This window comes from Muntiacus reevesi, chromosome 1 (genome assembly GCF_963930625.1).
Source record: "Muntiacus reevesi chromosome 1, mMunRee1.1, whole genome shotgun sequence".
Lineage (NCBI taxonomy): Eukaryota > Metazoa > Chordata > Mammalia > Artiodactyla > Cervidae > Muntiacus > Muntiacus reevesi.
This window is the reverse complement of record NC_089249.1, coordinates 125,976,643-125,989,815: the sequence shown is the minus strand read 5'-3', so window position 1 is coordinate 125,989,815 and position 13,173 is coordinate 125,976,643.

The window sequence follows — 13,173 nt, the reverse complement described above, 5'->3', positions numbered from 1 at the left end:
CCTTGACAAGCCAATCGTCCAACCCCACCCACTGGAAGAAAACTCCACAATAAAAAGAAACCACAGACCACCAGAATACAGACAGGCCACTCCAAACACAGCAATCTAAACAAGATGAAAAGGCAGAGAAATACCCAACAGGTAAAGGAACGTGAAAAATGCCCACCAAGCCAAACAAAAGAGAAGGAGATAGGGAATCTACCTGAAAAAGAATTTAGAATAATGATAATAAAAATGATCCAAAATCTTGAAAACAAAATGGAGTTACAGATAAATAGCCTGGAGACAAGGATTGAGAAGATGCAAGAAATGTTTAACAAGGACTTAGAAGAAGTTAAAAAGAATCAATTAAAAATGATTAATGCAGTAAATGAGATCAGAAACACTCTGGAGGGAAGCAACAGTAGAATAACGGAGGCAGAAGATAGGATAAGTGAGGTAGAAGATAAAATGGTGGAAATAAATGAAGCAGAGAGGAAAAAAGAATCAAAAGAAATGAGGACAACCTCAGGGAACTCTGGGACAATGTGAAATGCCCCAACATTCGAATCATAGGAGTCCCAGTAGAAGAAGATAAAAAGAAAGGCCATGAGAAAATACTTGAGGAGATAATAACTGAAAACTTCCCTAAAATGGGGAAGGAAATAGTTATACAGGTCCGAGAAACCCAGAGAATCCCAAACAGGATAAACCCAAGGCGAAACACCCCAAGGCACATATTAATCAAATTAGCAAAGATCAAAAACAAAGAACAAATATTAAAAGCAGCAAGGGAGAGACAACAAATAACACACAAAGGGATTCCCATAAGGATAACAGCTGATCTATCAATAGAAACTCTTCAGACCAGAAGGGAATGGCAGGACATACTCAAAGTAATGAAAGAGAATAACCTACAACTCAGATTACTGTACCCAGTAAGGATCTCATTCAGATATGAAGGAGAATTCAAAACCTTTACGACAAGCAAAAGCTGAGAGAATTCAGCACCACCAAACCAGCTCTTCAACAAATGCTAAAGGATCTTCTCTAGACAGGAAACACAGAAAGGTTGTATAAACGCGAACCCAAAACAACAAAGTAAAGGGCAACGGGACCATACCTATCAATAATTACCTTAAACGTAAATGGGCTGAATGCCCCAACAAAAAGACAAAGACTGGCTGAATGGATACAAAAACAAGACCCCTATATATGCTATCTACAAGAGATCCACCTCAAAACAAGGGACACATACAGACTGAAAGTGAAGGGCTGGAAAAAAAAATTTCACGCAAACAGAGACCAAAAGAAAGCAGGAGTCGCAATACTCGTATCAGATAAAATAGACTTTAAAATACAGGCTGTGAAAAGAGACAAAGAAGGACACTACATAATGATCAAAGGATCAATCCAAGAAGAAGATATAACAATTACAAATATATAGGCACCCAACATAGGAGCACCGCAATATGTAAGGCAAATGCTAATGAGTATGAAAGGGGAAATTAACAATAACACAATAATAGTGGGAGACTTTAATACCCCACTCACACCTATGGATAGATCAACTAAACAGAAAATTAGCAAGGAAACACAAACTTTAAATAACACAATGGACCAGCTAGACCTAATTGATATCTATAAGACATTTCACCCCAAAACAATCAATTTCACCTTTTTCTCAAGTGCACACGGAACCTTCTCCAGAATAGATCACATCCTGGGCCATAAATCTAGTCTTGGTAAATTCAAAAAAATTGAAATCATTCCAGTCATCTTTTATGACCACAATGCAGTAAGGCTACATCTCAATTGCAGGAAAAAAACTATTAAAAATTCCAACATATGGAGGCTAAATAATATGCTTCTGAATAACCAATAAATCATAGAAGAAATCAAAAAGAAATCAAAATATGCATAGAAATGAATGTAAGTGAAAACACAACAACCCAAAACCTATGGGACACTGTAAAAGCAATGCTAAGGGGAAGGTTCATAGCATTACAGGCTTACCTCAAGAAACAAGAAAAAAGTCAAGTAAATAATCTAACTTTACCCCTAAAGCAACTAGAGAAGAAAGAAATGAAGAACTCCAGGGTTAGTAGAAGGAAATAAATCTTAAAAATTAGGGCAGAAATAAATGCAAAAGAAACAAAAGAGACCATAGCAAAAATCAACAAAGCTAAAAGCTGGTTTTTTGGAAAGATAAACAAAATTGACAAATCGTTAGCAAGACTCATTAAGAAACAAAGGGAGAAGAACCAAATCAACAAAATTAGAAATGAAAATGGAGAGATCACAACAGACAACACTGAAATGCAAAGGATCATAAGAGACTACTACCAGCAGCTCTATGCCAATAAAATGGACGACTTGGAAGAAATGGACAAATTCTTAGAAAAGTATAACTTTTCAAAACTGAACCAGGAAGAAATAGAAGATCTTAACAGACCTATCACAAGCATGGAAATCAAAACTGTAATCAGAAATCTTTCAGCAAACAAAAGACCCAGGACCAGATGGCTTCACAGCTGAATTCTACCAAAAATTTAGAGAAGAGCTAACACCTATCTTACTCAAACTCTTCCAGAAAATTGCAGAAGAAGGTAAACTTCCAAACTCATTCTATGAGGCCACCATCACCCTAATTCCAAAACCAGACAAAGATGCCACAAAAAAAAAGAAAACTACAGGCCACTATCACTGATGAACATAGATGTAAAAATCCTTAACAAAATTCTAGCAAACAGAATCCAACAACATATTAAAAAGATCATACATCATGACCAAGTGGGCTTTATCCCAGGAATGCAAGGATTCTTTAATATCTGCAAATCAATCAACATAATACACCACATTAACAAATTGAAAGATAAAAATCATATGATTATCTCAATAGATGCAGAAAAAGCCTTTGACAAAATTCAACATCCATTTATGATAAAAACTCTCTGAAAACAGGAACAGAAGGAACATACCTCAATATAATAAAAGCTATATATGACAAACCCACAGCAAACATTATCCTCAATGGTGAAAAATTGAAAGCATTTCCCCTAAAGTCAGGAACAAGACAAGGGTGCCCACTATCACCACTACTATTCAACATAGTTTTGGAAGTTTTGGTCACAGCAATCAGAGCAGAAAAAGAAATAAAAGGAATCCAGATAGGAAAAGAGGAAGTGAAACTCACTGTTTGCAGATGACATAATCCTCTACATAGAAAACCCTAAAGACTCTACCAGAAAATTACTAGAGCTAATCAATTAATATAGTAAAGTTGCAGGATATAAAATTAACACAGAGAAATCCCTTGCATTCCTATACACTAACAATGAGAAAACAGAAAGAGAAATTAAGGAAACAATACCATTCAGCATTGCAACAAAAAGAATAAAATGCTTAGGAGTATATCTACCTAAAGAAACAAAAGACCTATACATAGAAAACTATAAAACACTGATGAAAGAAATCAAAGAGGACACAAATAGATGCAGAAATATACCGTGTTCATGGATTGGAAGAATAAATATTATAAAAATGAGTATACTATCCAAGGCAATCTATAGATTCAATGCAATCCCTATCAAGCTACCAACGGTATTCTTCACAGAACTAGAGCAAATAATTTCACAATTTGTGTGGAAATACAAAAAATTTCGAATAGTCAAAGCAATCTTGAGAAAGAAGAATGGAACTGGAGGAATCAACCTGCCTGACTTCAGGCTGCACTACAAACCACAGTCATCAAGACAGTATGGTACTGGCACAAAGACAGAAATATAGATCAATGGAATAGAATAGAAAGCCCAGAGATAAATCCATGTACCTACGGACACCTTATCTTTGACAAAGGAGGCAAGAATATACAATGGAAAAAAGACAACCTCTAACAAGTGGTGCTGGGAAAACTGGTCAACCACTTGTAAAAGAATGAAACTAGAACACTTTCTAACACCATACACAAAAATAAACTCAAAATGGATTAAAGATCTAAATGTAAGACCAGAAACTATAAAACTCCTAGAGGAGAACATAGGCAAAACACTCTCCGACATAAATCACGGCCAAATCCTCTATGACCCACCTCCCAGAATATTGGAAATAAAAGCGAAAATAAACAAATGGGACCTAATGAAACTTAAAAGCTTTTGCAAAGCAAAGGAAACTATAAGCAAGGTGAAAAGTCAGCCTTCAGAATGGAAGTAAATAATAGCAAATGGAGCAACAGACAAAGGATTAATCTCAAAAATATACAAGCAACTCCTGCAGCTCAATTCCAGAAAAATAAATGACCCAATCAAAAAATGGGCCAAAGAAATAAACATACATTTCTCCAAAGAAGACATGCAGATGGCTAACAAACACATGAAAATATGCTCAACATCACTCACTATCAGAGAAATGCAAATCAAAACCTCAATGAGGTACCATTACACACCAGTCAGAATAGCTGCTATCCAAAAGTCTACAAGCAATAAATGCTGGAGAGGGTGTGGAGAAAAGGAAACCCTCTTACACTGCTTGTGGGAATGCAAACTAATACAGCCACTACAGAGAACAGTGCGCAGATTTCTTAAAAAACTGGAAATAGAAGTGTCATGTGACCCAGCAGTCCCACTCCTGGGCATACACACTGAGGAAACCAGATCTGAAAGAGACACGTGTACCCCAATGTTCATCGCAACACTGTTTACAATAGCTAGGACATGGAAGCAACCTAGATGCCCACCAGCAGACGAATGGATAAGGAAGCTGTGGTAAATATACACTATGGACTATTACTCAGCCATTAAAAAGAATTCATTTGAATCAGTTCTAATGAGATGGATGAAACTGGAGCCCATTATACAGAGTGAAGTAAGCCAGAAAGATAAAGACCAATAGAGTATACTAATGCATATATATGGAATTTAGAAAGATGGTAATGATAACTCTATACAAAACAGAAAAAGAGACATAGGTGTACAGAACAGACTTTTAAACTGTGGGAGAAGGCGAGGATGGGATGTTCAGAGAGAACAGCATTGAAACAAGCATTCTATCAAGTGTGAAACAGATCACCAGCCCAGGTTGGATGCATGAGACAAATGTTCAGGGCTGGTGCACTGGGAAGACCCAGAGGGATGGGATGGAGAGGGAGGCGGGAGGGGGGATTGGGATGGGGAGCACATGTAAATATATGGCTGATTCATGTCAATGTATGGCAAAAACCACCATGATATTGTAAAGTAATTAGCCTCCAACTAATAAAAGCAAATGGAAAAAAAACAAAAACAAAACAAAAACAACCAAAAGTCTTAAAAGTATCGTCATCTTTTGACTCAGTGGTTCCTGTCCTTTCCAAATATTCTAAAAACACAAACACAAAGAGAACTCCTCTAGACAGTTTTTAAGCATCAAAATATGTATAGCCACTTTAGTCATAACATTCAAACATTGAAAATAATTTAAAAACTCAACAAAAGGAAAATAATTAAGGAAGCTATGACACATCAGTGTTACATGGTCATATAAAATTAGTGATAGTAATTTCAAAATGTGCTTATCAGTGCTATTATTTAATTTAAAAAGAAAAAAGTTTTGAATTCCCAAAATGAAATGATAGTAAATATCTGATGCATTTCAAATACAGTAAACTATAGTATATAATAAATCATGAAGTAGAATTGTAAATTTGTTTTTCATTCAAATATAAATTAACATAAATCATTTTCAACGAATCAAAAATACTATAAAGTAAAAAATATATTTAAATATGAACTATTTAATGCAAAATGATTTTGATCTCTTTTTAGAAAATGTTATTTTTTAAAATGTCACTATTGTTAATGTTGACTCACGAGTATATTTTTATGTAAATTAGTTCCTTCTGCTGAAGTAGCTCTTTTTGACTTTATATTACTCGATAAATGATGTAGAGATAGATTATAACTCCAAATACTTCATTTTAAATATTTTATCTTTAAATAATACGTCTCTGGGCTTCCCTGGTGGCTCAGTGGTAAAAATCCATCTGCCTTTGCAGGAGATGCAGGATCAATCACTGGGTTGGGAAGATCCCCTAGAGAAGGAAATGTTGACCCACTCCAGTATTCTTGCCTGGAGAATCCCATGGACAGAAGAGCCTGGTGGGCTACACTCCATGGGGTCACAAAGCGTCAGGCATGACTTACTGACTAAACAGCAATACATCCTCTAAATAACTTTGAAGAGATCATTTAAAATAAGATTTTAGTTTTTATTCCTGGCTTTGCAAACTTTTGGTGGTTCAGAGGGTAAAGTGTCTGCTTGCAATGCAGGAGACCTGGGTTCGATCCCTGGGTGGGAAAGATCCCCCAGAGAAGGAAATGGCAACCCACTCCAGTATTCTTGCCTGGAAAACCCCATGGATGGAGAAGCCTGTTGGGCTACAGTCCACGGAGTCACAAAGAGTCAGACACAACTGAGTGAATTCACTTTCACTTGCAAAATTTGTATTTATTTATTTATTTATTTTTTTATATTGGGATATAGTTGACTTACAATGTTGTATTAGTTTCAGGTATATAGCAAAGTGTTTCAGTTGTACATATACTTCTCTGGTGGCTCAGCTGGTAAAGAATTTGTCTACAATGTGGGAGACCTGGGTTAGATCCCTGGATTGGGAAGATCCCCTGGAGAAGAGAACAGGTACCTACTCCAGTATTCTGGCCTGGAGAAATCCACAGACTGTATAGTCCATGGATCACAAAGAGTCAGACGTGACTGAGTGACTTTCACTTTCATATGTATATTTTTTTTTCAGCTTCTTTATTTCAAATAGGTATTACAAAAGCGTTCCTTGTGTTATACAATAGGTTCATGTTGGTTGTCTATTTTATTTATAGTAGTGCGTCCTAGTGTTCTTGCCTGGAGAATCCCAGGGATGGGGTTGCACAGAGTTGGACACGACTGAAGTGACTTAGCAGCAGCAGCAGCAGCAGCAGTGTGTATATGTGGAGAAGGCAATGGCACCCCACTCCAGTCCTCTTGCCTGGAAAATCCCATGGATGGAGGAGCCTGGTAGGCTGCAGTCCATGGGGTCGCTAAGAGTCAGATACAACTGAGCGACTTCACTTTCACTTTTCACTTTCATGCGTTGGAGAAGGAAACGGCCACCCACTCCAGTGTTCTTGCCTGGTGAATCCCAGGGGCGGGGGAGCCTGGTGGGCTGCCGTCTATGGGGTCGCACAGAGTCGGACGTGACTGAAGCGATTTAGCAGCAGCAGCAGCAGCAGCAGAAGCTGTGTGTATATGTTAATCCCAAACTTCTAATTTATCCCTTCCCCTGACCTTTCCCTTTTGGTAACCATAATTTTGTTTTCCATGTCTTTGAGTCTCTTTCTGTTTTTAAATAAGTTCATTTGTTTCATCTTTTTAGATTGATTGTAAATTATATATTTTGGTTTTGTTACAAAGAATAGTTTCCTGGTTTGTCCTTTTCTTTGATTTTATCATGGATAAATGAAAGTGTTGATGCAGACTTATCAAATAACTATACTTGCAATATTGTTATGTTCATATTTCAATTATTTGGAATCTTTTTGAAATAGAGTAAGGATTGTTACTGAAAAAGAAGATTTGCAATGTCATAATGCACTTGCCTACTTAGACTCACTGTCACAGAACTGGCAAGATTTGTAGATGAGTAACTGATTTGTCTTTTCTCATTGACTGTATAATAGTGATCTTCATTTAGATAAAGTAATGATACAGATCTCAGATTTTTTAAATGTCAAACATAATGACATAATGCTAACAAAAGATACCAGTGTATTGATTCTTAAAAACAATCCTGAATACTGGGAAAATTGAATACAATAAGTATGACAAATGCTATTTCAAGTGTTACTTATAAAGACCATTCAGTGAAATGGAAGATCAGTATAAGTCTAAGTAAAGAACAGAAAGAAAATTTCTAAAATTTTAATGTAATCTACAAAATAGCATACATAGTAATATTAACAGTAAAAATTAATACCTACTGTCTACTATCTGTTTGTTATGCTCCAGTCACTTTAAAGCATTTGGTAGATAAAAGTTCATGTGCATTTGAGATAACTCCATGAACTAAATACTGTTTTACAAATTAAGATCTCAGGCTTAGGAAGAATAAAACATGTCCAATGTCATCCCCAGTGACTCAGAGAGTAAAGAATCTGCTTGCTGTGCAGGGGACACAGGAGTTGCAGGTTTGATCCCTGGGTTGGGAAGATCCCCTGAAGGAGGAAATGGTGACTCACAGCAGTATTCCTGCCTGGAAAATCCCATTGAGAGAGGAGCCTAAAGAGCTACAGTCCATAGGGTTGCAAAGAGTCAGACACAACTGAAATAAACACAGTACATTTAATCTACTGGTGACTATTAGTATCAGGATCCCATCTCATGGTTCATGGTTTCACCTGTCACATCAGTGTTTTAAAATTGGTTTACCTGTATTCCATAATAAGAGGTTTGTTTATAGCATTGCAAACTCAGCAAGTGGACACACACATATAAACACACACACATAACTGTTTAAATAGATATGTAACTTCAAAGAATAACATATATTAATACCAATGCACTCATTCTTTTTCGCTTGTTTCCTAACAATTTGGTTCTGCAGTTTGATGAAGTAGACCCACCTTTTCCTGTCAGAGCAACAGGAAAACAAACTTCCTCTTTCCAGAAGTGGCTACAGGAAGTAGCCAAATACTTTGGCCAATTATTGTCAGAAAAACATTTGAATATCGATTATAGAAAATTTGCAGTTACTATTTTACACAAAATGACTTGGTATTCTAATAGATAAAACTAAGTTGTGTTCACTTTAACTTGTTCACTTATCTGGAAGTCTATTTTCTGACTAAAGTCCTAGTCAACTCATGTGGATAACACTGTTCAAAATCAAACATGGTATAGGAAGCGAGTTGCTTGAATGATAAGAGTCAGAAACAAATAGATCTGGCTCTTCACTCTGAGGCAACTGCTGACCCTATCCTCAAGATCTTCTACTGCATAACTCCCATAAAGAAAAATTGATGGCAACATTTGAGATGTTTATACTAAAACATTTGTCCCTTCATGTCTTGAATACTTGTTAATATTGCACTTAAGCGCAATGTATTATACATGGCCTTGGAGAAGTAACAATGAATATGTTGAAGCCTGACCAGACTCATGTCTTGGTTCCTTACACTTACCACATTTAAACCATATCCCTAGCAACACCTAAAGCTATTTACTTGAATGCCTAAAGCAGTTTTCAAAAATTAAACTTCCCCTCTTCTCCTTTGCCTCCTCCCTCAAAATATCTAAAAACTGTGTTTACTTCCAAATTTAAGTTAAGGTCGATGCCATCCTGACACTTGAAACACAGTCTTTGGAATCACTATTGACTCAGAACCTCAGTTCAGTTCAGTTCAGTTCAGTCGCTCAGTCATGTCCAACTCTTTGCGACCCCATGGACTGCAGCACGCCAGGTTTCCCTGTCCATCACCAACTTCTGGAGCCTACTCAAACTCATGTCCCTTGCGTCAGCGATGTGATCCAACCGTCTCATCCTCTGTTGTCCCCTTTTCCTCATGCCTTCAATCTTTCTCAGCATCAGGATCTTTTCAATGAGTAGGTTCTTTGCATCAGGTGGTCAAAGTATTGGAGTTTCAGCTTCAGCATCAGTCCTTCCAATGCATATTCAGGACTGATTTCCTTTAGAATTGACAGGTTGGATCTCCTTGTGATCCAAGGGACTCTCAAGAGTCTTCTCTAACATCACAGCTCAAAAGCATCAATTCTTCGGCACTCAGCTGTCTTTATAGTCCAAATCTCACATCCATACATGACTACTGGAAAAACCATAGCTCTGACTAGACAGACCTTTGTTGGTAAAGTAATGTCTCTGCTTTTAAATTTGCTATCTAGGTTGGATATAGTTTTCCTTTAGGATTGACTGGCTTGATCTCTTTGCCATCCAGGGGACTCTTTAGGGTCTTAAGACTTTTAACAACACACAACAAACAGCTGACTTTCAGTTCAATACATTTCACACTTAATATTTTTATTAGAGTCCATATATTTCTTAAATTAACTACTTTTAAACTAGGAATTAAGGGCTTCCCAGGTGGCACTAGTGGTAAAGAACACCCTTGCAAATGCAGGAGACACAAGGGACATGGGTTTGGTCCCTGGGGCAGGGAAGATCCACTGGAGAAGGCATGGCAACCCACTCCAGTATTCTTACTTGGAGCATTAGACAATAGACAAGAGGATGCTGGTGTGCTACATTTCATACAGTTGCGAAGAGTCAGACATGACTGAAGCAACTTAGCATGCACACAAACTAGGATTTACAATGTGCTTTATGAATATGAACACATTGGTTCTTACAAAAGTTCAAGAGAGACTATTATTACTATTCTAACAATCAACCTAGATGGTATATTAAAAAGCAGAGACATTACTTTGCCAACAAAAGTGTGTCTAGTCAAGGCTATGGTTTTTCCAGTGGTCATGTATGGATGTGAGAGTTGGACTGTGAAGAAAGCTGAGCGCCAAAAAATTGATGCGTTTGAACTATGATGTTGGAGAAGACTCTTGAGAGTCCCTTGGGCTGCAAGGAGATCCAACAAGTCCATCCTAAAGGAGATCAGTCCTGGGTGTTCATTGAAAGGATTGATGCTGAAGCTGAAACTCCAGTACTTTTGGCCACCTCATGCGAAGAGTTGACTCATTGGAAAAGACCCTGATGCTGGGAGGGGTTGGGGGCAGGAGGAGAAGGGGACGACAGAAGATGAGATGGTTCGATGGCATCACCGACTCGATGGACATGAGTTTGAGTAAACTCGGGGAGTTAGTGATGGACAGGGAGGCCTGGCATGCTGCAGTCCATGGGGTCGCAAAGAGTTGGACATGACTGAGCGACTGAACTGAACTGAACATAAATTTTAAAACATTCATTTTTATAAATGAGTATAATTGAGAGAATATTAGTCACCAGGTGTTATAAGAGTGTTTTCAGGTATTTTTTTTTGACTGGATTACTAATCCATGCAAATATTAGTTTGCACTCAGTTGAAAAAGCAGTGTTAACATTTCTTGGCAAGAAAATTTGATATGATTGTATGATAAAAAAATTTAGAAATAGTGCAATAAAGTACTTCAATTTTCAAAAATAGAACACTGAAATAATTATCTTTAGAGCAAATATATGCCACACCCAATAGCTAATTATCGCACATTTCTTTCTAGAAGCCATCTATCATATATAGTGGTTAAGAGCCCTGGTTTGGCATTCAGAAACCCTCAGTTTGAATCTTGCTCTGAAAGTGAAAGTTGCTCAGTTATGTTCCACTCTTTGTGACCCCATGGACTATACAGTCCATGAAATTCTCCGGGCCAGAATACTGGAGTGGGTAACTTTTCCCTTCTCCAGGGGATCTTCCCAAGCCAGGGATCAAACACAGGTCTCCTGCATTGCAGGCAGATTCTTTACCACCTGAGCCACAAGAGAAGCCCAAATCTTGCTCTAGATACTGAAGAATTCTGTGTCTTTGGTCAACAGAGTCTTGCTTTTATTTAGGAATTTAAAGACTGCTTCAGTCTTGTGATTTTGCTATTAACATTAAATGAGATAATGCATATCAAGCATAATTCCTGCATGTAGTAATTTTTAATAATGGCAGTGATTTGTGATCATTATTGCATAATAGACCTGCAAATACTTCTAGGAGATACTTCTAACTGTCCTTCTGTAGACAGTTCAGTTCAGCTCAGTTCAGTCACTCAGTCGTGTCTGACTCTTTGTGACCCCATGGACTGCAGCATGCCAGGCCTCCCTGTCCATCATCAACTCCTGGAGTTTACTCAAATTCATGTCCATTGAGTCAGTGATGCCAACCAACCATCTTAGCCTCTGTCATCCCCTTCTCCTCCGGCCTTCAATCTTTTCCAGCATCGGGGTCTTTTCAAATGAGTCAGTTTTTAGCATCAGGTGGCCAAAGTATTGGAGTTTCAGTTTCAGCATCAGTCCTTCCAATGCACATTCAGGACTGATTTCCTTTAGGATAGACTGGTTGGATCTCCTTGCCATCAACAGTAGACTTGATTAACAAGTAAATATAAAAGCCATACTTGATATAAAATATGTCTTTCTGGAATGAGATAGAATTTATCTTGAAGACTGTATTTAGGATGAGAGCTAGATGAAGTGACAATGCAGGCAAATTTGGACTCTATTCTAACTTCAATTCTACTTATGGCATTCTTTTCGTTTGAAACCTTAATAGATACCCTATCCATTCCTCTCCCAAACATCAACCATCTTCTCCCCATCTGACCCTACATTATTGCATCATGTAATGATAGTATCATGTCACAATAGACAGAATGCACATTGTTATATTAGTTAATAACAATTGAGCTTATGCATGCATATTAAGCTTTTATATGAAGACCTAAGAGAGTGAATTGGGCTTCCCTGGTGGCTCAGATGGTAAATAATCCTCCTGCAATGTGGGAAACATGGGTTCAATCCCTGTGTTAGAAAGATCTCCTGGAGGAGGGCATGGCAACCCACTCCATATGTATTCTGGCCTGGAGAATTCCCATGAACAGAGAAGCCTGGTGGGTACAGCCCATAGGGTGGCAAAAAGCTGGGCATGACTGAGAGACTAAGACATAGGAAGAGAGTAAATCACTTATGATGGAATTTTGGGACCAAATAATCAGTACGGGATAGGTTCTTCAAGCTGCCTGCTCTATCTCCCACTTTGTCTGTCTTTGTGCTGATGGTAAGATAAGTAGTTTATATATCTATTTATCTATTCCTATGTTTGACTATTTTGTATTCTCTCAACTGGTTAGGAAAGCTATGCTATTTTGCTTGAAGATGCAAAATGTAACTGAATAAGTTTCAGATTGTGTTCAGTTCAACTGACTCCCCTCATTATTTTTTCTTATTTCTCCTTAGAGTGGTAACCGAACTGTGACAGCTATTAGCATCATCCCTTCTCACAGCATGTGCAAAGACAGGAAGAGGAAAAGTCTGTCTTTGTGTGTTCATTTTTAGTTTTTTTTCTCAACTTTTTTTCAGGGCTTCCCTGGTAGCTCAGATGGTAAAGAATATGCCTGCAGTGCAGGAGACCTGGGCTCAATCCCTGGTCTGGAAGATTCTCTGGAGAAGGGAATGGC